Here is a 24,011-nt window from a genome sequence, read left to right on the forward strand (position 1 = left end):
TGAAGTAGAGACAAAACATAAACAAACATATAGCATAAAAACTGTAAAACAGAGGAATAAGAACAAGGAATGAGTCCACCTTAGTAATGGTGGCGCTTTCTTCTTGAAGAACCAATGATGTCCTTGAGCTCTTCTATGTCTCTTCCTTGCCTTTGTTGCTCCTCCCTCATTGCTTTTTGATCTTCTCTAATTTCATGGAGAATGATGGAGTGCTCTTGATGTTCCACCCTTAATTAATCCATATTGTAACTCAAGTCTTCTAGAGAAGTGTTGAGTTGTTTCCAATAATTGTTGGAAGGAAAGTGCATCCCTTGAGGCATATCCGGGATTTCTTGGTTATGAGCTTCCTCATGCGTCTCTTGGGATCCATGAGTGGGCTCTCTTGTTTGCTCCATCCTCTTCTTAGTGATGGGCTTATCCTCCTCAATGGGGATGTCTCCTTCTATGATAACTCCAGCTAAGTAACATAGATGGCAAATAAGATGAGGAAAAGCTAGCCTTGCCATGGTGGAGGACTTTTTGGCTATTTTGTAGAATTCAAGGGAGATGACTTCATGAACTTCTACTTCCTCTCCATTCATGATGCTATGAATCATGATGGCCCGATCCACAGTAACTTCGGATCGGTTGCTAGTGGGGATGATAGAGTGTTGGATGAACTCCAACCATCCTCTAGCCACAGGCTTGAGGTCTAGTCTTCTTAATTGAACCGGCTTGCCTTTGGAGTCTCTTATCCATTGAGCTCTTTCCACACATATGTCCATAAGGACTTGGTCCAACCTTTGATCAAAATTGATCATTCTAGTGTAGGGGCGTGCATCTCCTTGCATCATGGGCAAGTTGAATGCCAACCTCACATTTTCTGGACTAAAATCTAAGTATTTCCCCCGAACCATTGTAAGATAATTCTTTGGATTCGGGTTCACACTTTGATCATGGTTCCTAGTGATCCATGCATTGTCATAGAACTCTTGAACCACTAAGATTCCGACTTGTTGAATGGGGTTGGTCAGAACTTCCCAACCTCTTCTTTGGATCTCATGTCGGATCTCTGGATACTCATTTTTCTTGAGCTTGAAAGGGACCTCAGGGATCACCTTTTTCTTGGCCACAACATCATAGAAGTGGTCTTGATGGGATTTAGAAGTGAATCTCTCCATCTCCCATGACTCGGAGGTGGAAGCTTTTGTCTTCCCTTTCCCTTTTCTAGAGGTTTTTTCAGCCTTAGATGCCATCAATGGTTATGGAAAAATGAAAAAGCTATGCTTTTACCACACCAAACTTAGAATATTGCTCGCCCTCGAGCAAGAGAAGAAAGAATAGATGAAGAAGAAGAAGATATGGAGGAGAGGAGGAGAGGGTTGTGTCTTGGCCAAGGAGGAGAAGAGAAGGTTGTGTTGTGTGAAAATGAAGAAGAATGGAGGGGTTTATATAGTGGAGGGAGTGGGGTTAAGGTTCGGCCATATTGGGTGGGTTGGGTGGAAAAAGGGATTTTGAATTTTGAAGGTAGGTGGGGTTTATGGGGAAGAGTGGATGGATGTGAGTGGTGAAGAGGTGATGGGGAAGACAGATTGAGGTGATTGTGAAGGGTTTTGGGGAAGAGTGTTTATTGGGTTGTGTGAAAAAGAGAGAGAGGGTGAGTTGAGGTAGGTGGGGATCCTGTGGGGTCCACAGATCCTGAGGTGTCAAGGATTATCATCCCTGCACCAATGAGGTGTGTGAAATGCCCTCTGCATGCAATCCTGGCGTTCAACGCCAGATTGATGCTTGTTTCTGGCGTTGAACGCCAGCTTCATGCTTGTTTTGGGCGTTCAACGCCCATTTACAGCATGTTTCTGCCGTTGAACGCCAGTTCCATGCTTATTTCTGGCGTTCAGCACCAGCTCTCCTCAGGGTGTATTCCTGGCATTTAAACACCAGGATGTTGCTTGTTTCTGGCGTTCAACACCAGATCCATGCTCTGTTCTGGCGTTGAACGCTAGCCAGATGCTCCTTACTGGCGTTTAGTAAACCCTTCCTCCAGGGTGTCTTTTTTCTTCTGCTATTTTTTATTCTGTTTTTAATTTTATTATTTATTTTGTGGCTCCACATGATCATGAACCTAATAAAACATAAAAATATATAAAAATAAAAATAAAAATAGAATTAGATAAATAAAAATTGGTTGCCTCCCAATAAGCGCTCCTTTAATGTCACTAGCTTGACAGTAGACTCTCATGGAGCCTCACAGGTGATTAGGTCAATGTTGTATACTCCCAACACCAAACTTAGAGTTTGGATGTAGGGATTCAACACCAAACTTAGAGTTTGGCTGTGGCCTCCCAACACCAAACTTAGAGTTTGATTGTAGGGGCTCTGTTTGACTCTGTACTAAGAGAAGCTTTTTATGCTTCCTCTCCGTGGTTGCAGAGGAACACCCTTGGGTTTTAAACACAAGGTAGTCCCCATTCAATTGAAGGACTAATTCTCCTCTGTTAACATCTATCACAACTCTTGTTGTGGCTAGGAAAGGTCTTCCAAGGATGATGCATTCATCCTCCTCCTTCCTAGTGTCTAAGATTATGAAATCAGCAGGGATGTAAAGGCCTTCAACCTTTACTAACACGTCCTCTACTAATCCATAAGCTTGTCTTATTGACTTGTCTGCCATCTGTAGTGAGAATATGGCAGGCTCTACCTCAATGATCCCCAGCTTCTCCATTACAGAGAGTGGCATAAGATTTATGCCTGACCCCATGTCACACAGAGCCTTTTCAAAGGTCATGGTGCCTATGGTACAGGGTATTAAGAATTTTCCAGGATCTTGTCTCTTTTGAGGTAAGGTTTGCTGAACCCATGTATCTAGTTCACTAATGAGCAAGGGAGGTTCACATTCCCAAGTCTCATTACCAAACAACTTGGCATTCAGCTTCATGATGGCTCCTAGATATTGAGCAACTTGCTCTCCAGTTACATCTTCATCCTCTTTAGAGGAAGAATAGTCTTCAGAGCTCATGAATGGCAGAAGGAGATTCAATGGGATCTCTATGGTCTCTATATGAGCCTCAGATTCCTTCAGGTCCTCAATAAGGAACTCCTTCTTGCCTGGGAGACGTCCCATGAGGTCTTCCTCATTGAGATTCACATCCTCCCCTTCCTCTCTAGGTTCGGCCTTTTTGATTATATCAATGGCCTTGCACTCTCTTTTTGGATTCCCTTCAGTATTGCTTAGGAGAGTACTAGGAGGAGTTTCAGTGACTTTCTTACTCAGCTGGCCCACTTATGCCTCCAAATTTCTAATGAAGGACCTTGTTTCACTCATGAAACTTAAAGTGTCTTTAGACAGATCAGAGACTAAGTTTGCTAAATTAGAAGTGCTCTACTCAGAATTCTCTGTCTGTTGCTGAGAAGATGATGGATAAGGCTTGCTGTTGTTGAGCCTATTTCTTCCACCATTATTAAAGCCTTGTTGAGGCTTTTGTTGATCCTTCCATGAGAAATTTGGATGATTTCTCCATGAGAAATTATAGGAGTTTCCATAAGGTTCACCCATGTAATTTACCTCTGCTATTGCAGGGTTCTCAGGATCATAAGCTTCTTCTTCAGAAGATGCCTCTTTAGTACTGTTGGATGCATTTTTCCATCTATTCATACTTTGAGATATCATGTTAACTTGCTGAGTCAACATTTTGTTCTGAGCCAATATGGCATTCAGAACATCAATTTCAAGAACTCCCTTCCTCTGAGGCGTCCCATTATTCACGGAATTCCTCTCAGAAATGTACATGAATTGGTTATTTGCAACCATGTCAATGAGTTCTTGAGCTTCTGCAGGCGTTTTCTTTAGGTGAATGGATCCACCTACAGAATGGTCCAGTGACATCTTAGAGAATTCAGATAGACCATAGTAGAATATATCCAAAATGGTCCATTCAGAAAGCATGTCAGAAGGACACCTTTTGGTCATCTGCTTGTATCTTTCCCAAGCTTCATAGAGGGATTCACCATCTTTTTGTTTGAAGGTCTGAACATCCACTCTAGGCTTGCTCAGCTTTTCAGGAGGAAAGAACTTAGCTAAGAAGGCCGCGACCAGCTTATCCCATGAGTCCAGGCTATCTTTAGGTTGTGAATCCAACCATATTCTAGCTCTGTCTCTTATAGCAAAGGGGAAAGGCATGAGCCTGTAGTCTTCAGGATCTACTCCATTAGTCTTAACAGTCTCACAGATCTGCAAGAACTCAGTTAAAAATTGGTAGGGATGTTCTGATGGAAGTCCATGGAACTTGCAGTTCTGTTGCAGTAGAGCAACCAGTTGAGGTTTCAGCTCAAAGTTATTTGCTCCAATAGCAGGGATTGAGATGCTTCTTCCATCAAACTTGGAAGTAGGTGTAGTATAATCACCAAGCATCCTCCTTGCATTATTATTTTTGGCTGCCATCTCCTCTTCTTTTTCAAAAATTTCTTTAAGGTTGTCTCTGGATTGTTGTAATTTATCTTCTCTTAGTTTCCTCTTCAGAGTCCTTTCAGGTTCAGGATCTGCTTCAACAAGAATATTCTTGTCCTTGCTCCTACTCATATGAAAAAGAAGGGAACAGAAAATAATAATAGGGATCCTCCTTACCACAGTAGAGAGATTCTTTTATGTTAGTAGAAGAAGAAAGGAATAGAAGAAGGAAAAGGTAAGAATCCAAACACAAGGGTGAAGATAGGTTCAGATTCTTGGGATGAAGAGAAGTGTTAGTAGATAAATAAATAAATAGAAGAAAAAGAGAGAGAGGAGTTTTCAAAAATTAATTTTGAAAAATAAGTTAGTGATTTTCGAAAATTAAAGGAAGAAATAAAATTAAAATTAAAATTAGTTAATTAAGAAAATTTTAAAAAGGGGTGAGGAATTTTCAAAAATTAGAGAGAGAAAAGTAGTTGGGTGGTTTTGAAAAAGATAAGAAACAAACAAAAAGTTAATGAGTTAGTTGAAAAAGATTTGAAATTTAATTTTGAAATGAAAAGAAGTTAGAAAAGATATTTTAAAGTCAAATTTTTGAAAAAGATAAAATTTTGAAAAAGATATGATAGAAAAGATATTTTGAAAAAGAATTGATTTTTAAAATTAAAATTTGATTACTTGACTAACAAGAAACTAAAAGATATGATTCTAGAATCTAAAGATTGAACTTTTCTTAACAAGAAAGTAACAAACTTCAAATTTTTGAATCAATCACATTAATTGTTAGTAAAGTTTTCGAAATTTTGAAATAAAAATAAGAAAAAGATTTTAAAAATAATTTTTAAAATTTTCGAAAATAACAGAAAAAAAGAAAATTTGACTTGACTTATAAGAAATAGCTAAGTTTTTTAAAAATTTTTTACTAAATCAACTCAAATTTTTGAAATTTTGAGAAAAATAAGGACAAGATATTTTTTATTTTTTGAATTTTTAATTATGAGAGAGAAAAAAATAAAATGTCATTTTTGTGTTTTTCTCTTTTCTTTTTGGATCAAAACAAAGAATGCATGCAAGAACACTATGAATGTCAAGATGAACACCAAGAACACTTCGAAGATCATGATGAACATCAAGAACATATTTTTGAAAAATTTTTGTTGCAAAGAAAACATGCAAGACACCAAATTTAGAAATCTTTAATGCTTAGACACTATGAATGTAAAAATGCACATGAAAAACAACAAAAGACACAAAACAAGAAAACATCAAGATCAAATAAGAAGACTTACCAAGAACAACTTGAAGATCATGAAGAACACCATGCATGAATTTTTGAAAAATGCATAAATTTTTAAAACATGCAATTAACACAAAACTTAAAAATTGACACTAGACTCAAACAAGAAACACAAAATATTTTTTATTTTTATGATTTTATTAATTTTTTTGAATTTTTGAATTAAATTTTTCGAAAACATATTTTGGAAAAAGGAAGTAATGAATCCAAAGTCCTCAATCAGAATTCCAGGAATCATGTAATGTTAGTCAAAAGCTCCGGTCCAGGAATTAGACATGGCTTTACAGCCAACCAGGCTTCAACATGTTACATGAAACTCTAGAATTCATTCTTAAAAACTCTGAAAATTTTCGAAAATAGGTGATAAATTTTTGAAAGATTTTTGAAAATTTTTTTCGAAAAAAACAAAAAGAAAATTACCTAATCTGAGTGATAAACCACTATTTTATGGTTTATCTTGTGCTTAATTGAATAGATTTTATCAATCTTTCATACATTTATTCATATAATTTGTATGTTTTACAATTCCTTCTCAGAATTTGTTCTATGATTGAAAACATGCTTCTTTGGCTTTTATTTTCTTTTATTTAATCCTCTCTTATTACCATTAGATGCCTTGATATGTGTGTTAAGTGATTTCAGGGATTACAGTGCAAGAATGGCTTAGAGGATGGAAAGGAAGCATACAAAAGTGGAAGGAATACAAGAAGTTGAAGAAACTGCAAAGCTATCAGCCTGACCCTCTCGCACTAAAATGACCATAACTTGAGCTACAGAGGTCCAAATGATGCGGTTACAGTTTTGTTGGAAAGCTAACATTTGGGGCTTCAATTTGATATATAATTTGTCATAGTGGCCATACAGATAGGCGATGCGAACGCATCATCCACGCGGATGCGTCGTATTTGCGAAAATCAGCGTGGCAGATTTCGCAAACAGCAAATCTTGGGCTATTTCCGGCCCAGTTTCAAGCCCAGAAAATACAAATTAAAGGCTGCAAAGTGGAGGAATGAAGGGGACACTTGAGATTAGACTCATAATTCACTTTTTTGGATTTAGATGTAGTTTTTAGAGAGAGAGGCTCTCTCCTCTCTCTTAGGATTTAGGATTAGGATTTTTAGAAATTAGGAATATTTCATCTTCATTTCAGGTTCAATGTTCTTTTTATTTATTTTCTCTTTTATTTTTATTTACTCTGATGCTTTCATTTGTATCTGAATTGTGTTGCCCAATTGGCTTATGAACTTTCCATGTTAAGATTGTTTTTTCTTATTTAATATACATTACTGAGATATTTTCAGATAAATGATTTTAATTTAAATTTTCTACCTTTTGGCTCTGGTTGATTAATTGGTAACTCTTGAGTTGTCAAACTCATTGTTGACCGAAAATTGGAATTCTTCAAGAATTAATTCGAGATCCAATAACTCTAACTTTTCCCAAGGAAAGACTGGGACTTGAGGATTCGAATTAATTCATTCACTTGACTTACCTTCATAGTTAGAGGTTAACAAAGTGGGAGAAAAATCCAATTCTCATCACAATTGATAAGGATAACTAGGATAGGACTTCCAGTTCTCATACCTTGCCAAGAGTTTATTTTACAGTCATTTATTTAGTTTACTCGTCATTTATCATATCTGCTCCTCATTCTCAAAACCCCCGATTTACAAAACTCATAACCAATAATAAGAACATACCTCCCTGCAATTCCTTGAGAAGACGACCCGAGGTTTAAATACTTCGGTTATCAATTTATTTAGGGGGTTGTTACTTGTGACAACCAAAACGTTTGCACGAAGGGATTTCTGTTGGTTTAGAATCTATATCTACAACGCGACTATTTTTATAAAATTCTTTACTACCAAAAATCCTAACGTCAAAATGGCGCCGTTGCTGGGGAATTGCAAACATGTGCCTTATTATTGGTTATTGTAAATATTTTTCAAAAAAATATTTTTCTTTTACTTGTTTATTTGTTTATCATTTTCCCCCTTATTTCTGATAACTACTATGAATTCTCACCCCTCTCGCTTTGAGTTTGGTTCTAATTTTGTTGAAGGAAATAGAAACTACAGCAGGAATATGCATCAAGGTCAGACCAATCAAGGATGGATGGAGCCAAGAGGATCTAATCAACCCTTTAGGCAACAACACCCTCCAAGATATCATGGACAACGACCATTCTACGATACATACCCAGCTGAAAGATTTGGTGGACCGCCTAGTAGCTACCAACAAGCCCCACCCTGTGCTCAGTGACCATCCTGTCGACATAACTTTGAACCACCATACTCACAAGCTCCTTTCCACCAAACACCTCTGTATGACCCTAATCGATATCCACCATACCAACCACCTTTAGAGCCAAATGAACCATACATAGAACCACCACCTCAATATACACCATCTCCTTATCATTATCAAAATAAACCCTCCTATACACCCCAAACCTCCATGGAGAAAGCATTTACCAATCTAAACTCTACTATACAAGCTCTCGTCACCCAAATCGGACCACCGAATACCTTCAACAATCAATCCTCAAGCTCTAGTGCACTTACTTTTCAACCATATAATAATCCACCCATCCCATCACCACCATCCATGGAAGAGCACCCACATCTATCAATCCAAGAGCAAGATGATCCCAATTATGCTATTGATATGGAACAAGAGAGAGAGGATCATCTTCGCGAATCCATACTTCATAAGGAGCTAGAGGAGGCACTAAAGGTGAAGGTAGAAGAGACCCTTGAAGGTGAAGGAGTAATTGAAGGGAGTTGTCATGGAATGGTAATCATCAAGAAGGAGAAAGAGTCAAGGGATCATTTCAAGGAAACAGTAGATCAATTTCATACAACCCTTCATCAATTAGAGCTAGCAATAAGTCAATTACCTTCCGGACGTTCGGACACTCAAGGGACCCCCATGGCTTCATGTGGAGAATCTAATGAAGAACATAGCATGAAGGAGACACTAGAGACTCTAGTGGAGAATAAGGAGCATGATTTTGTACTGGAACAAGTGGAGAAAGCCATAATAGTTGCAGAGGAAGAAGTGGTTGAAGATTTAGGAGATGCAGAACCTCCACGGGAACCTCAAGTCACAGAACCCTCTTCTAAGGAGTTTGAATTTGTTGTTGAGGAGGGTGTACAATCCCCAAGGCATGTTATGGTTGAAGACTTGGAAGAGGTTGATCAAGAGATGGAGATTCAAGAAGAAAAAGCACAACCTCCCATGCCCTTAGTGAACAATGAAGAGGAAATTAAATCAGAAGAAAGCTACCAAGAGGAAGAGGTTGATTGAAGAAGCTTGCAAAGAGGTGGTAGTTGTCAAAGAAGAGCACAAGGGAGTGGAGCTTGCACGTTCATTAGAAACACCTCCCCCTAAGTTGCCATCATCCTTCACAACATTCAAGTGGGTAAAATTCATATCCCTTAGCTTTCTAATTCCACTTGAACTTGGGCTACTGGAGACGGATGGTCAACTTAGAGCTCTCTGTGGCATTAAGAGTAAGAAGAAGATGGTCAGTGATAAGATTTATCCTGCAAGATTTAACATGGTTGTGTGCTCAACATTTAAATGCAAAGGTGGTGTAGAGCTCAACTGAATGGGTCTAGGAAGTTGTCTGGCTGCTTCAGTGAGAATTCAGACTGTTTGCCACCCGGCTGGAACAATATTTCTCAACAAGAAGACGGGTGCAAAAGCAAGATTTGGGACCCCGGAATTCAATCTAGAAATCAACACTCCTGGGGCCTTGTCAGTTGCTTTAACTTACTTGAAGGCTTTCTGCGCCTAGTTTGGGACCCCGGAGGCTACTGGAACTCCAAACATTGGTGGAGATTCCTGGATGAATTCAAGCACAAGCCACCATGACAGGGAGCTCACCAAATGTCCAACTTAAGGACTTTAACTAAAAGTGCTAGGTGGGAGACAACCCACCATGGTATGATCGTTCCTTTTATTTGTTTTTGAGCTCTATTTTTTTGCATTGGATCTGGAATCATGCATGACATTCATATTCGTATTGCATTCTGCATACTGCATTATATATATAAAAAAAATAAATCGCACACGACGCGGCAGCGTCGCTGACGCGTCCGCGTCACTAGTGCGTTGGGAAAAAATAATTGAACAAAGAGTCATGCGAAAGCGTGGCTGGAGGCGCCCCTTTAGCATAATTTGACCCCACACGACCGCGTCACTTACGCGACCGCGTCCTGTGGAATTTTGGCCTCCCACGCGACTGCGTCACCCACGCAGCCGCGTGCCATGAAAATCGACGTCAAAAAGGTGCATGGCCGAAAGCTGTGCTGAAATTGGGCTGGACTCGTGCTAGAAGCCCAAGCCATCCCATGGGAACGCGTGCTCCACGTGGCCGCGTCGTTTTTCAAAAATAGCCATCCACGCGATCGCGTCACCTACGCGACTGCGTCACCCAGATTTTTGGCAAAATGCAATTCAAACAGAGAGTTGTGCGAATGCGAGGCTGCACTCGCGCCACTAGCACAAATCAAGTGACGCGATCGCGTGACCCACGCATCCACGTCGCCTGACCTTATTGCGCACCACGCGGCCGCGTCACCCACGCGGCCGCGTCGCCAGCGTCGCACACCTTAACCTAATATGCCAAAATATTTTATCTTTTCTTCCCCAATCCTAATTTTTCCTCCCTCCTTTCTTACTTACTTCTTCTTCCCTTCTTTCCCTTCTCATTTCTCTTATCTTTCATTTTCTTTTACTTAATTGCATACTTTCATTCATTGCATTATTTTCATTGGTGTTGGAATTTTATTTGGGTCATTATTTCCCATATTTTGCTTATGGATTATTTGGGATTTGTTTAAACAATTATATATTATTATAAGGGTTCTTGCATGTTCTAATTAATATTTTCCATACCTTATTTAACATGCATGCTATGTGTTTGTGAAAATGCCCATATGGCATTTTGCACGATTTTTAGATTTCTTTTAAATCTACTACTCTAAATGCCTGCTTTTCACATAACCCCTTCTCTATTTTATTATTTAAATATAATTGTTTTTACAAACATATTATTAGTTTAGAAGACTTGGTAATCCAAATTGGACATTGAATGCTTGATCTATGCTACTCATGCCTTTGCCAGCATGCCAATAAACATCTTGCATTTAACTGTCATCACATGCACTTACTATATTTCCATTGATGACTTTTCATATGTAGTCATGACCATGTGTTAACATCATTCTTCTTTACTGTGCATTGATTACCACCTTTCCCGCTCTCTTCCTTGCTGGATCCCCTAGCTTTACTTGTTACTTTCTTTTTTCCTTTTCAGGATGGCCACCAAGAAGGGTACAGAGAAAGCTACTCCCAAACCACCGGCAAGGAAAGGAACAAAGAGAGCACCAGCTGAGGAACCACAACCCCCATCCACCTGCACCTCTCAGCATGCACCGAGGACGGTGCAATCTTTAAGTGTGGGGAGGTCGATACCGATCTCCGCGGGTTAGTTAATCCCTTCTAAACACCAATGTTAATTTGTTAATTGTTGCATTTGCATGTTTGTTTGATTTTGTGCATTTAGTTACTACTTGGTTGAAGTAATATTTTCTTTTTCAAGAAATTTCTATAGTATTTCACTAATTTAAATTAAAAAATTTTGTTAAATTTGTTTGAAGTTTGATTTGGAACATAGGTAAAAGCTAGAACACACAACCTGTAAGATTTGAGCTTAATTGTATGGTTATTGTTCATACCCTGGGTCGAGATGACCGACCCGGGATGTTCGACAGACAAAGCGACCGACCTCTTCAGGTCAGGACAACCCGACCTCTTCCCAAAGATCTCGGTCAAGTCCCCACGAAAGCCCAAGGAAGGGCCCAAATAGAGGAACACGTCCCAAATCCTAAAGCGGCCCAAGCCTACAGAGAGAAGGGCGGTTCCCTTAAAGATAAGATGACCTCACTTAAAAGATAAAAGAAAAGATAAGATAACTAACTTATCTTATCCACAGAAGGCCACATCTCACCATTATAAATACACTGGAGCACCTAGGTATAACTCATACTCTAATTCTACTCAATACCTGCTTAATACCCTTGCTAACTTAAGCATCGGAGTCCCTTGCAGGTACCCCCACCCTCCAGGGATGAAGGATCAGCAGCACTTTCAGTACCACAAGTCGGACACACTAGCTCCAGTGACTATATACCCACCAGACACATCGGCTCTGACCAACGCAGAAGATCTCGACCGAGATCGACCTATAGTTTCAGGTAACCCCCGGAACATTGGCGTCATTGCCGGGGAACCTGGAAGTCATCCCAACACCATGGCGAACAACCATGACAACGACCACGACTCAGGTTTGGAAGATAGAGCGCCACACAAAAACACAAATGCTATACTTAAAGATACTCCGGAATCCAATGGAGACAAAAATTCATCAAATCCTGGGGCGATAGAAGCACTTCAAAATCGATTGAAGTAACTTGAGAAAGAAGCCCAACATCAACGCGAAAAAGAAGAGGATCTACGTCGGGAGATAAGGCGGCGCCGAGAATTAGAAGAAAAGCTTATGAAACTCGAAGCCGATCTCAAAACTAAAGCTACACGACCCTCCACAGAGGATAGCTTTCAGAAAGATCAAGATCCATTCCCCAGGGAAATTATGAAAACCAAAATCCCAAAAGATTTCAAACTTCCGGATATGACTCTATATGACGGCACCTCGGACCCCAACCACCATCTCAGCAACTTCAGAAGTAGAATGTACCTCACTGACGCCTCAGATGCGGTTTGCTGCAAAGCCTTTCCAACAACTCTTACCAAGACAACCATTAGATGGCTCGACAACCTACCTCCAAAATCCATCTCGAGTTTCGACGACCTGGCCAAAAAGTTCCTGGCCCGATTTTCCATACAAAAGGACAAAGCTAAACACGCACCCAGCCTACTAGGGATCAAGCAAGGATAACGGGAGAGTCTTCGCAACTACATGGAAAGATTCAACAAAACATGCATGGATATACAAAGTCTACCAACAGAAGCTGCCATCATGGGTCTCATAAATGGCCTACGAGAAGGACCATTTAGCCAATCTATATCAAAGAGGTACCCGACATCCCTAGACGAAGTACAAGAACGGGCGCAGAAGTACATCAACATGGAGGAGAATTCTCGACTTGGGGAAGCCTCAAGGTTCGGTTCTGCCTACCGAGATAAAGATAAAGAATCCAGGAAAAAAGAAGATCGCTCCAGAGAGAAAATAAAAAAATATCATAACTACACCCCTCTTAGGGTATCCCTGGTAGATATTTACAAAGAAGTCTGCCATACGGAAAAAATACCCCAGCTCGGCCACTTAAAGGCAAAAGGGGAGGAGGAAATCGGAACGAATACTGTGAGTACCATCGAGTCCGAGGACATTCCACCAACGAATGCTTTGACTTGAAAAATGTCATAGAGAAATTAGTTAGGGAAGGAAAACTAGATCGGTTCCTAGCCAACCGGGACGAAGAACCAAGAAAAAGAAGAAGGGATGAAGATGTCGGACGATCTGAACGATCACCCCGCACACCGGAAAGACATATCCATGTAATACACGGTGGATTTGCCGGAGGAGGAATCTCCAAATCATCCCACAAGCGACACCTCAAAGAAGTGTATCATGTTGAAGGCAAAAAAGAGGTGCCAGACATCGCAATGACGTTTACCAAAGAAGATACATCCGGAATCATCTCAGGACACGACGACCCCATGGTCATCACAATCATATTGGCAAACGCCAACCTCCACCACACATTAATTGACCAATGAAGCTCCGCCAACATCTTATTCAAAACTGCCTTCGACAAACTCGGCTTAGAAGAAAAAGAGCTAAGAGCATACCCGAACAACCTGTTCGGACTTGGGGATACCCCGGTACAGCCACTGGGATACGTATTGTTACATACAACCTTCGAAAAGGAGAACCAATCCAGAACACTTAAGATAGATTATATCGTGGTCGACGTAAGCTCAGCCTACAACGCCTTAATAGGTCGGACAACGTTAAATCAACTCGGAGCAATAGTTTCAACTCCACATCTATGTATGAAATTCCCAACTACAGAAGGGATAGCTACAATAAAAGCAGATCAAAAGATGGCGCGTCGCTGTTATAACGAAAGTCTAAATCTCCGAGGCGACGGAGGAGAGTTCCACACAATCAAACTCGGCGGAGATCAGAGGCGAGAAGAACTCCGCCCACGACCCGAAGGAGAAATAGAAAGAGTCCAGATCAGAGATACCTCGGACAAAATAACTAATATTGGCACGATCCTGAAAGGAGACGCAAAAGAATCACTAATACAGTTTTTACGAGATAATGTTGATCTCTTCGCATGGAAAGCTACCGACATGCCAGGCATAGATCCCGAACTAATGAGCCACAAGCTGGCAGTCTACCCGGGATCCCAGCCGGTACAACAAAGACAAAGAAAACTCGGGCCAGAACGGTCTCAAGCTGTAGAAGAACAAGTACAAGCACTACTAGAGGCAGGGTTCATAAGAGAAGTTAAATACCCACTATGGTTAGCAAACGTTGTCTTGGTGAAAAAGTCAAATGGGAAGTGGCGAATGTGCACCGACTACACCGACCTCAACAAAGCCTGCCCAAAAGACCCTTATCCACTCCCAAGCATTGATGCTCTAGTAGATGCCTCATCAGGATATAAGTATCTCTCATTCATGGACGCATACTCAGGCTACAACCAGATTCCAATGTATCCACCGGATCAAGAAAAAACCTCGTTTCTCACACCAAAAGCAAATTATTGCTATATCGTAATGCCTTTCGGCCTTAAGAACGCGGGAGCCACTTATCAAAGGCTAATGAATAAAGTCATCTCAAAACACATCGGAAAAATCATGGAGGTCTATGTAGACGACATGCTGATAAAGACACAAAGTGAGGAAACATTATTAACCGACTTGGTTCAAGTATTCGACACCATACGGAAGCACGACATGCGACTCAACCCGGCTAAATGCACCTTTGCAGTGGAAGCAGGTAAATTTTTGGGCTTTATGCTCACACAAAGAGGAATCAAGGCAAATCCAGATAAATGCCAGGCCATACTCAACATGAAATGCCCGACATGCGTCAAAGAAGTCCAACAACTCAATGGGAGACTGGCGGCCTTGTCCAGATTCCTAGCAGGGTCAGCAATAAGATCCCTCCCCTTCTACGCTACCTTAAGGAAGGAAAAAAACTTCGAGTGGACAACGGAATGTGAACAAGCCTTCCGAGACTTTAAATAATTCCTGGGACAGCCCCCATCCTATCTCGACCACGAAAGGGGGAACCACTCATACTATATCTCGCTGTAGGAAGTCGAGCAATAGCCTCAGCACTAATTAGAGAAGATAAAGGGGGACAACAACCCGTCTACTTCATTAGTAAAGCACTACAGGGGTCAGAGCTGAACTACCAGAAAATAGAGAAGTTCGCCTATGCTTTGATACTCACATCCCGACGACTTCTCCCATACTTCCAAGCGCACACCATCAAAGTTTGGACCAACCAGCCCATAAAAGGGATACTGCAGAAAACAGATCTAGCAGGAAGAATCCTACAGTGGGCAATCGAGTTGTCCGAGTTCGACCTCCAATACGAGGCACGGACAGCCATCAAATCACAATACTTAGCCGACTTCATTGCAAAATTCACAGACACCACAGAAATCCCCATAGAGTGGAACATATACGTGGAAGGTTCCTCAAATAAAGCCGGAAGCGGTGCAGGTGTGATAATCGAAAGCAATCAAGGAACCCAACTTGAGCTTTCCCTGAAATTCGGATTCCCGGCCTCAAACAACCAGGCAGAATATGAAGCGTTATTAGCTGGTTTGAAGCTGGCTAGGGAAGTTGGAGCTCAGAAACTCAATATCTACAGTGACTCACAAGTCGTTACCTCACAAATAATGGGAAGCTACCAAGCCAAAGATCCTACCATGAAAAAATATTTGGATAAAACTAAAGAACAGCTCGGACAACTTGGAGAATATAGGATCTGCCACATACCCCGCGAACAAAATGCCCGAGCTAACGCGCTCTCAAAACTAGCCAGCACCAAACCAGGGGGCAACAATAGAAGCCTCATCCAGGAAATACTACAGAACCCATCAATATCAGAAGAAGAAAAAATCCTAGCCATAACAGGTCGGGATCAAGGATGGATGACCCCTATAATTAATTACCTCAAAGCAGAAGTGCTTCCCACAAATGAAAAGGAGGCAAAGAGGTTAAAAAGGGAGGCACAATACTACACTATCATAAACAACACCCTATACAAAAGAGGGATCTCAACACCATTGTTAAAATGCGAACAGACCTCCAATACAAAGGAAGTCTTGGAAGAGGTACACAGCGGCATTTGTGGTAATCATCTTGGAGCACGAGCTCTCACTAAAAAAGTACTACGGGCGGGATTCTATTGGCCAACTCTACAAAAGGAAGCTACAGAATTCGTAAAGACATGTCCACCATGTCAGAAGCATGCCAACTTTCACATCGCCCCGCCGGAAAAGCTCATCAGCGTGACCTCACCCTGGCCATTTGCAAAGTGGGGACTCGATCTTCTCGGACCCTTTCCCCAGGGATCGGGACAAGTCAAGTTCCTCATAGTAGGGGTAGACTACTTCACAAAATGGATCGAGGCAGAACCCCTAGCTAATGCCACCGCTCAAAGAAGTCAGAAATTCCTATATAGGAACATTATTACAAGGTTTGGGGTTCCATACTCCATCACCACGGATAATGGCACCCAATTCACAGATGCAGGCTTTAGAAAACTAGTAGCCAACTTGAATATGAAACATCAGTTCACCTCCGTCGAACATCCCCAAACCAATGGACAAGCCGAAGCAGCCAACAAAGTCATATTGGCCGGGCTGAAACGGAGACTACAAGAAGCAAAGGGAGCTTGGGCCGAGGAACTCCCACAAGTCCTATGGGCGTATCAGACGACCCCCCATTCTACCACGAACAAATCACCATTCCGACTAGCATACGGAGTGGAGGCAATGATTCCAATAGAGGTCGAAGAAGGATCTCCTCGAGTAGACCACTATAATGAGCAAACAAATTCTCAACTCCAAAGAGAAGAGCTTGACCTACTTCCAGAAATCCAAGAAAGATCTCGGATCAGAGAAGAGGCATTAAAGCAACGAATGGCTTCCAGGTATAATCAGAGGGTTGTGCCAAGAGATTTCGCAGAGAACGATCTCATCTTAATCTGAAATGATATTGGAACAACTCGACCCGGAGAAGGAAAGCTGGCAGCTAATTGGAAAGGACCCTACCGAGTAACAAAAGTACTTGGGAAGGGCTACTACAGACTGTCCGAACTCGAGGGACGAGAATTCCCCAGATCATGGCACGCCTGTAACCTGAGAAGGTACTATAGTTAGATAAAGGAATCATCACAAGACGCACTCTTTTTCCTGAAAAGGTTTTTTAATGAGGCGTCAGGATTGAGATTTAATCCGACTTAAGGGTATAAAAAACTCCCACCTGTATATATTTGCATTTTCTTTAAATAAAATACATTTCAGATATTCTACAAGTACTCAAGACACATTAATCTGAACCATTCATCGTCCGATTATAAAGCAACGGATCGAATAGAAAAGTGAAGAGCAAATTTACTATACGATCTCGATAGGAATGATCGACCGACAAAGGTGAAAACGCGATTCACCTAAAGGTCGATTAAACCAGGACAAAAACTACAATCTACAAATCGGCAAAGATGAACACAGAATAATGCAAGAAGTTATCGAAAGTGATCCCAAAAAAGAACCTGACAAGGTCTTATGGATTGCTATATAATAACTTAAAAAGACTGGCCGACACTAAAAAGTCAGAACAAGTCAACCCAAGTTATTAGCAAATCCCTGGAAAGAGGTCTGGCCAACCCAATTAAAGAGGAATTGCAATAACTTAGAAGATATCGACCTAACAAAGTCGGTTTCCTACAAAACAAGTTGTAAAAGTAATCCCTGAAAGAGACCTACCAAAGGTCCAAGAAAGAGGATTACAAAAACAACTTAGAAGAGATCGACCTAACGAAGTCGGTTTCTTACAAAACAAGTTGTAAAAGTAATCCCTGAAAGAGACCTACCAAAGGTCCAAGAAAGAGGATTACAAAAACAACTTAGAAGAGATCGACCTAACGAAGTCGATTTCCTACAAAACAAGTTGTAAAAGTAATCCCTGAAAGAGACCTACCAAAGGTCCAAGAAAGAGGATTACAAAAACAACTTAGAAGAGATCGACCTAACGAAGTCGGTTTCCTACAAAATAAGTTGTGAAAGTAATCCCTGAAAGAGACCTACCAAAGGTCCAAGAAAGAGGATTACAAAAACAACTTAGAAGAGATCGACCTAACGAAGTCGGTTTCCTACAAAACAAGTTGTAAAAGTAATCCCTAAAAGAGACCTGCCAAAGGTCCAAGAAAGAGGATTACAAAAACAATTTAGAAGAGATCGACCTAACAAAGTCAGTCTCCTACAAAGATAAGTTATAAAAGTAATCCCTTAAAGAGACCTGGTAAAGGCCCAGAAAAGGGGATCACAAAAATAACTTAGAAGGGGACCAACATAAAGAAATCGGTCATAAGGCGCTAAAAACACAAAACAAAAGCGAGGAAACCGAAAAACAAGTTGGACCACCACAAGTCACGACCTCAAAAGGATCCAAGCTACAAACAAAAATACGAAAGCAATCTAAAGAGGCCAAGCAGCAAGATTCCGATAGACACCCTACTAGAGCACAATGAAAGCATAGTATGATAAAGCTTTAAAGAGGCCACCGAAATCAGCCTCAGAGAAACCATTTTGTTTTCAAAATAAAGTTGCTAAAAACAGCAACTAGAGTATCGACAAGTCAATAAAACATCATCCACAAAAACAAGTTCAAAAGCCCACAAACCGAGCTATTTACACAAATAGGCAGAAAAAGATCAGCTAAGATCGGGAGCCTTCCCAGCAGCATCAGTACGGGGAGAAGGAGGGCGAGTCTGAAGGGGTACAGCATCTACGGTTCCATCATTCCGGTTCAGAATCTGGCAATCCGGATCAGATGTAACGGGACGAACAGAGGAGGTCGACACCTTAAGAGAAGGCACTGGGGGAGGATCAGTCTCATCATCATCCTGGTCATCAGGGACAATCTTACCATCCCTCACGACATTGTCCAGGCTAATGAGAGTCAAGTCGGCATCAGGAGCAACAACCCGGAATTGCTTCATCAGGTTCTCGGAGGCAGCAGTTACGCTACCCACAAGGTGACCCTGAAGCTCACCATAATTAACCCGAGCAGTTTCCAAATCCTCCCGAAGATGCATCAATTCCCTATAAGCCGAGACATAGCTATCCTTATGTTTCAATGCCATGTCCTCGGCCAGCTTCAAAGAAGCAGCCAAGGTAATAGAACTGGCCTTCTCACCCTCCAGCTCCTTCTCCACCTTCACCAACTTCACCTCCAACTCCTCCTTCAGACCCTTGATTTGATCAAATTCCGACTTGGCCTCTTCCATGAAGGATTTTTTGGCATGAATCGGAATCTCCTGAACTGTTCAGAATATAGCCGCACCCATATGAGCCATCTTCACACTACTTTTGGTGATAAAATCCAGATGCTGAAGAAGAGAAACGTCGTCCATAGAAAGCCCACCATAGGGGGCAATTTGCTGGTCAACAAACTCAATAGCATCAAAATCCAGGGCATCCAGGTTGAAGGGCTCGGATGTTTTTTGCTTCTTACTATGAGGGGCACCAGAAGATGCAGCAGAAAATTGTAGAGGATCAACCAGACGAACCCGAGGAATAGGAATTACTTTCCTCGGCTCGGGAGAACTAGGTATAGGAGGTTTAACTGGAACCTGAGAAGATCCCTCTCCGGCCGCCTTGGCCGAAATGTTTAAAGCAGCAGTTGCCTTCTTCGCCTTCTTGTAGAGGCACCCAACAAAGGGGAAAAGGATCATGCAGAAGATAGAGAAACCCTCAGGAAGCACATTTCAACAAATCTAGAGCTCAAGGAAAACAGAAAGATCCAAACTTTGCCAAAAAGAGAGGATCAAAACCAAAACCTCTTCACAAAACCACAATCAAAGAGAAAGCATGAAAAAGGACTAACCTGGAGACGGAAGAAACTTCGAAAAAGGGGCAGAAACGAAAGTTGCCTAGGAAACCGCCGAGCGACGTCACTAACGCCAGGAAGCAGAAACGCAAGCGAAAGACAGAGAGCGAAGAGAGAAGCGGAAAAAGTTACGAAGATGTTACAAGGAAAATAAAAGGAGAGAAACCGTTTTCTGGGTTTATCAAAATCAAACTAAAGAGCTCAGGGGAAATGGGGCAATTAATGCTCAAAATTAAAGAAAGCATTAAACCCTCGCACGTTCCCGAAAAAGCGCCGATATAAAAGCGCGCGTCTTTTAGAGGAAACATTCTACATTCAAAAACAGCTACAAAGGAATCGACAAAATGCTTGAGTTCGGCTTCACCAAAGAAGGACCGAAGTCAAAGACTCGATTTCAAAAAAGAAGACCGAGCTCAAGCAGGGGCACTGTTCATACCCTGGGTCGAGATGACCGACCCGGGATGTTCGACAGACAAAGCGAACGACCTCTTCAGGTCAGGACAACTCGACCTCTTCCCAAAGATCTCGGTCAAGTCCCCACGAAAGCCCAAGGAAGGGCCCAAATAGAAGAACACGTCCCAAATCCTAAAGTGGCCCAAGCCTACAGAGAGAAGGGCGGTTCCCTTAAAGATAAGATGACCTCACTTAAAAGATAAAAGATAAGATAAGATAACTAACTTATCTTATCCACAGAAGGCCATATCTCACCATTATAAATACACTGGAGCACCCAGGTATAACTCATACTCTGATTCTACTCAATACCTGCTTAATACCCTTGCTAACTTAAGCATCGGAGTCCCTTGCAGGTACCCCCCACCCTCTGGGGACGAAGGATCAGTAGCACTTTCAGTACCACAAGTCGGACACACTAGCTCCGGCGACTATATACCCACCAGACACATCGGCTCCAACCAACGCAGAAGATCTCGACCGAGATCGACCTATAGTTTTAGGTAACCCCAGGAACAGTTATGTTATTTAACCATAATATTTTATTCTTGTGTGTTTTCTTCTCTATGATTACAAATCTTTGCTTTGTTCCATTCTATATGTCCATTATTTAGTATATTTACATGCTTGCATATGATTGAGGCCATTGTTTGATTCGAGCTCACCATTTCCAAATTAGCCTACCTTTTACATCACCCTTGTTAGCCCCCTTGAGCTTTTAATTCCCTCTTGTTTTATAACCACATTACTAGCCTTAAGCAGATAAACAAAATAAAAATCCCAAGTTGAATCCTTGGTTAGCTTAAGATAGAAATTGTGTATTGTTTAAGTGTGGGGAACCTTATGGGAACATGGATGATTAAAACAAAGGTAGAAAGTTAAAAGAATAAAGACATTTCAAAATAAAAGTTTTGGAAGGCATGCTCATGTGAAATCAAAATAATTAAATTACCATGTGCATTGAAAAAAATTATTAAGTAATTAAATAAGGAGATACAAAAAAAAAGAGAAAGAAAAGAAAAGAGAAGAAAAATAATATTACCCCAAATGCAAAATAAAAAGGATCAATGCACATGGGACAAAATTCAAAAATAAGTTTGATACATGAGCTTGTAATACAAAAGTGGGAAAAATTTAGGTAGTTAGGTAAAGTATTCTAAAATTGTATAAAGTATGTATATGTTAGGTGAGATCTTAGACTAATCAAGGATTCACTTTATAAAGCTCACTTGGCCATACATGTATCCTTACCTTTACCTCAGTCGCATTATAACCCTAAAAAGACCTCATGATGTTTGCATTGGTATGCTAAATATTTGTTGATTGGTTAGATGAAGAACAAGGTTTAGGAAGCATGACTAGAGAAGAGTAGAGTGATTGACCCTAGACACTTGAGAGATTAGAGTGATATACACTTCCTGTGAGGGTTCAATGCTTGATTCTATGTTCCCTGCTTTCATGAGCTATCTTCTTACAAGTTTATTTGTCTTTATTTTATATGATTTGAATTAGTGAAATTTGAATTATTTTTGTCTTGGAGAACTTATTTACTTTTAACCAAGTAGGTAGAAACATTCTTGCATGTAGTTGTATTCATATAGATAGGTTGCATTGCATATACTCTACCATCCCTCTTCACCCCTTTATAGCTTCTCTTGAGCTTAGCATGAGGACATGCTATTGTTTAAGTATGGGGAGGTTGATAAACCACTATTTTATAGTTTATCTTGTGCTTAATTGAGTGGATTTTATCAATCTTTCATACATTTATTCATATGATTTGCATGTTCTACAATTCCTTCTCAGAATTTGTTCTATGACTGAAAACATGCTTCTTTGGCATTTATTTTCTTTTATTTAATCATCTCTTATTACCATTAGATGTATTGATATGTGTGTTAAGTGATTTTAGGGATTATAGGGAATGGCTTAGAGGATGGAAAGGAAGCATGCAAAAGTGGAAGGAATACAAGAAGTTGAAGAAACTGCAAAGCTGTCAGCCTGACCCTCTCGCACTAAAACGACCATAACTTGAGCTACAGAGATCCAAATGACGCGGTCTCACTTGCATTAGAAAGCTAACGTCCGGAGCTTCGATTTGATATATAATTAGTCATAGTGGCCATACAGATAGGCGACGCGAATGCGTCATCCACGCGGATGCATCGCATCTGCGAAAATCAGCGTGGCAGATTTCGCAAACAGCGAATCCTGTGCTATTTCCGGCCTAGTTTCAAGCCCAGAAAACACAGATTAAATGCTGCAAAGTGGAGGAATGAAGGGGATACTTGAGATTAGACCCATAATTCACTTTTTAGGATTTAGATGTAGTTTTTAGAGAGAGAGGCTCTCTCCTCTCTCTTAGCATTTAGGATTAGGATTTTTAGAAATTAGAAATATTTCATCTTCATCTCAGATTCAATGTTCTTTTTATTTATTTTCTCTTTTATTTTCATTTACTCTGATGCTTTCATTTGTATCTGAATTGTGTTGCCCAATTGGCTTATGAACTTTCCATGTTAGGATTGATTTTCTTATTTAATATACATTACTGAGATGTTTTCAGATAAATGATTTTAATTTAGATTTTCTACCTTTTGGCTCTAGTTGATTAATTGGTAATCTTGAGTTGTCAAACTCATTGTTGACCAAAAATTGGAATTCTTCAAGAATTAATTCGAGATCCAATAACTTTAACTTTTCCCAAGGAAAGACTGGGACTTGAGGATTCGAATTAATTCATTCACTTGACTTACCTTCATAGTTAGAGGTTAACAAAGTGGGAGAAAAATCCAATTCTCATCACAATTGATAAGGATAACTAGGATAGGACTTCCAGTTCTCATACCTTGCCAAGAGTTTATTTTTACAGTCATTTATTTAGTTTACTTGTCATTTATCATATCTGCTCTTCATTCTCAAAACCTCCGATTTACAAAACTCATAACCAACAATAAGAACATACCTCCCTGCAATTCCTTGAGAAGACGACCCGAGGTTTAAATACTTCGGTTATCAATTTATTTAGGGGTTTGTTACTTGTGACAACCAAAACGTTTGCATGAAGGGATTTCTGTTGGTTTAGAATCTATATCTACAACGCGACTATTTTTATAAAATTCTTTACTACCAAAAATCCTAACGTCACTGAGCAACAAGATGAACCGTCAGTTGTCCAAACTCGAACAATCCCCGGCAACGTCGCCAAAAACTTGGTGCACGAAATTGTGATCTCTAATAATGGCATTCAACTCGGTATGCACGTTTATAACTCAGCACTTTCTTCACAACTCCGCACAACTAACCAGCAAGTGCATTGGGTCGTCCAAGTAATAAACCTTATGTGAGTAAGGGTCGATCCCACGGAAATTGTTGGTATGAAGCAAGCTATGGTCATCTTGTAAATCTCAGTTAGGCGGATAATAAATGGTTATGGAGTTTTCGAATAATAATAATAAAAAATAAACAGAAAATAAAGATAGAAATACTTATGTAGATCATTGGTGGGAATTTCAGATAGGTATGTGAAGATGCTGTGCTCCTTCTGAATCTCTGCTTTCCTACTGCCTTCATCCTTTCCTTCTTACTCCTTTCCATGGCAAGCTGTATGTAGGGGATCACCATTGCCAATGGCTACATCCCATTCTCTCAGTGAAAATGGTC

This window comes from Arachis hypogaea, chromosome 3 (genome assembly GCF_003086295.3).
Source record: "Arachis hypogaea cultivar Tifrunner chromosome 3, arahy.Tifrunner.gnm2.J5K5, whole genome shotgun sequence".
NCBI lineage: Eukaryota > Viridiplantae > Streptophyta > Magnoliopsida > Fabales > Fabaceae > Arachis > Arachis hypogaea.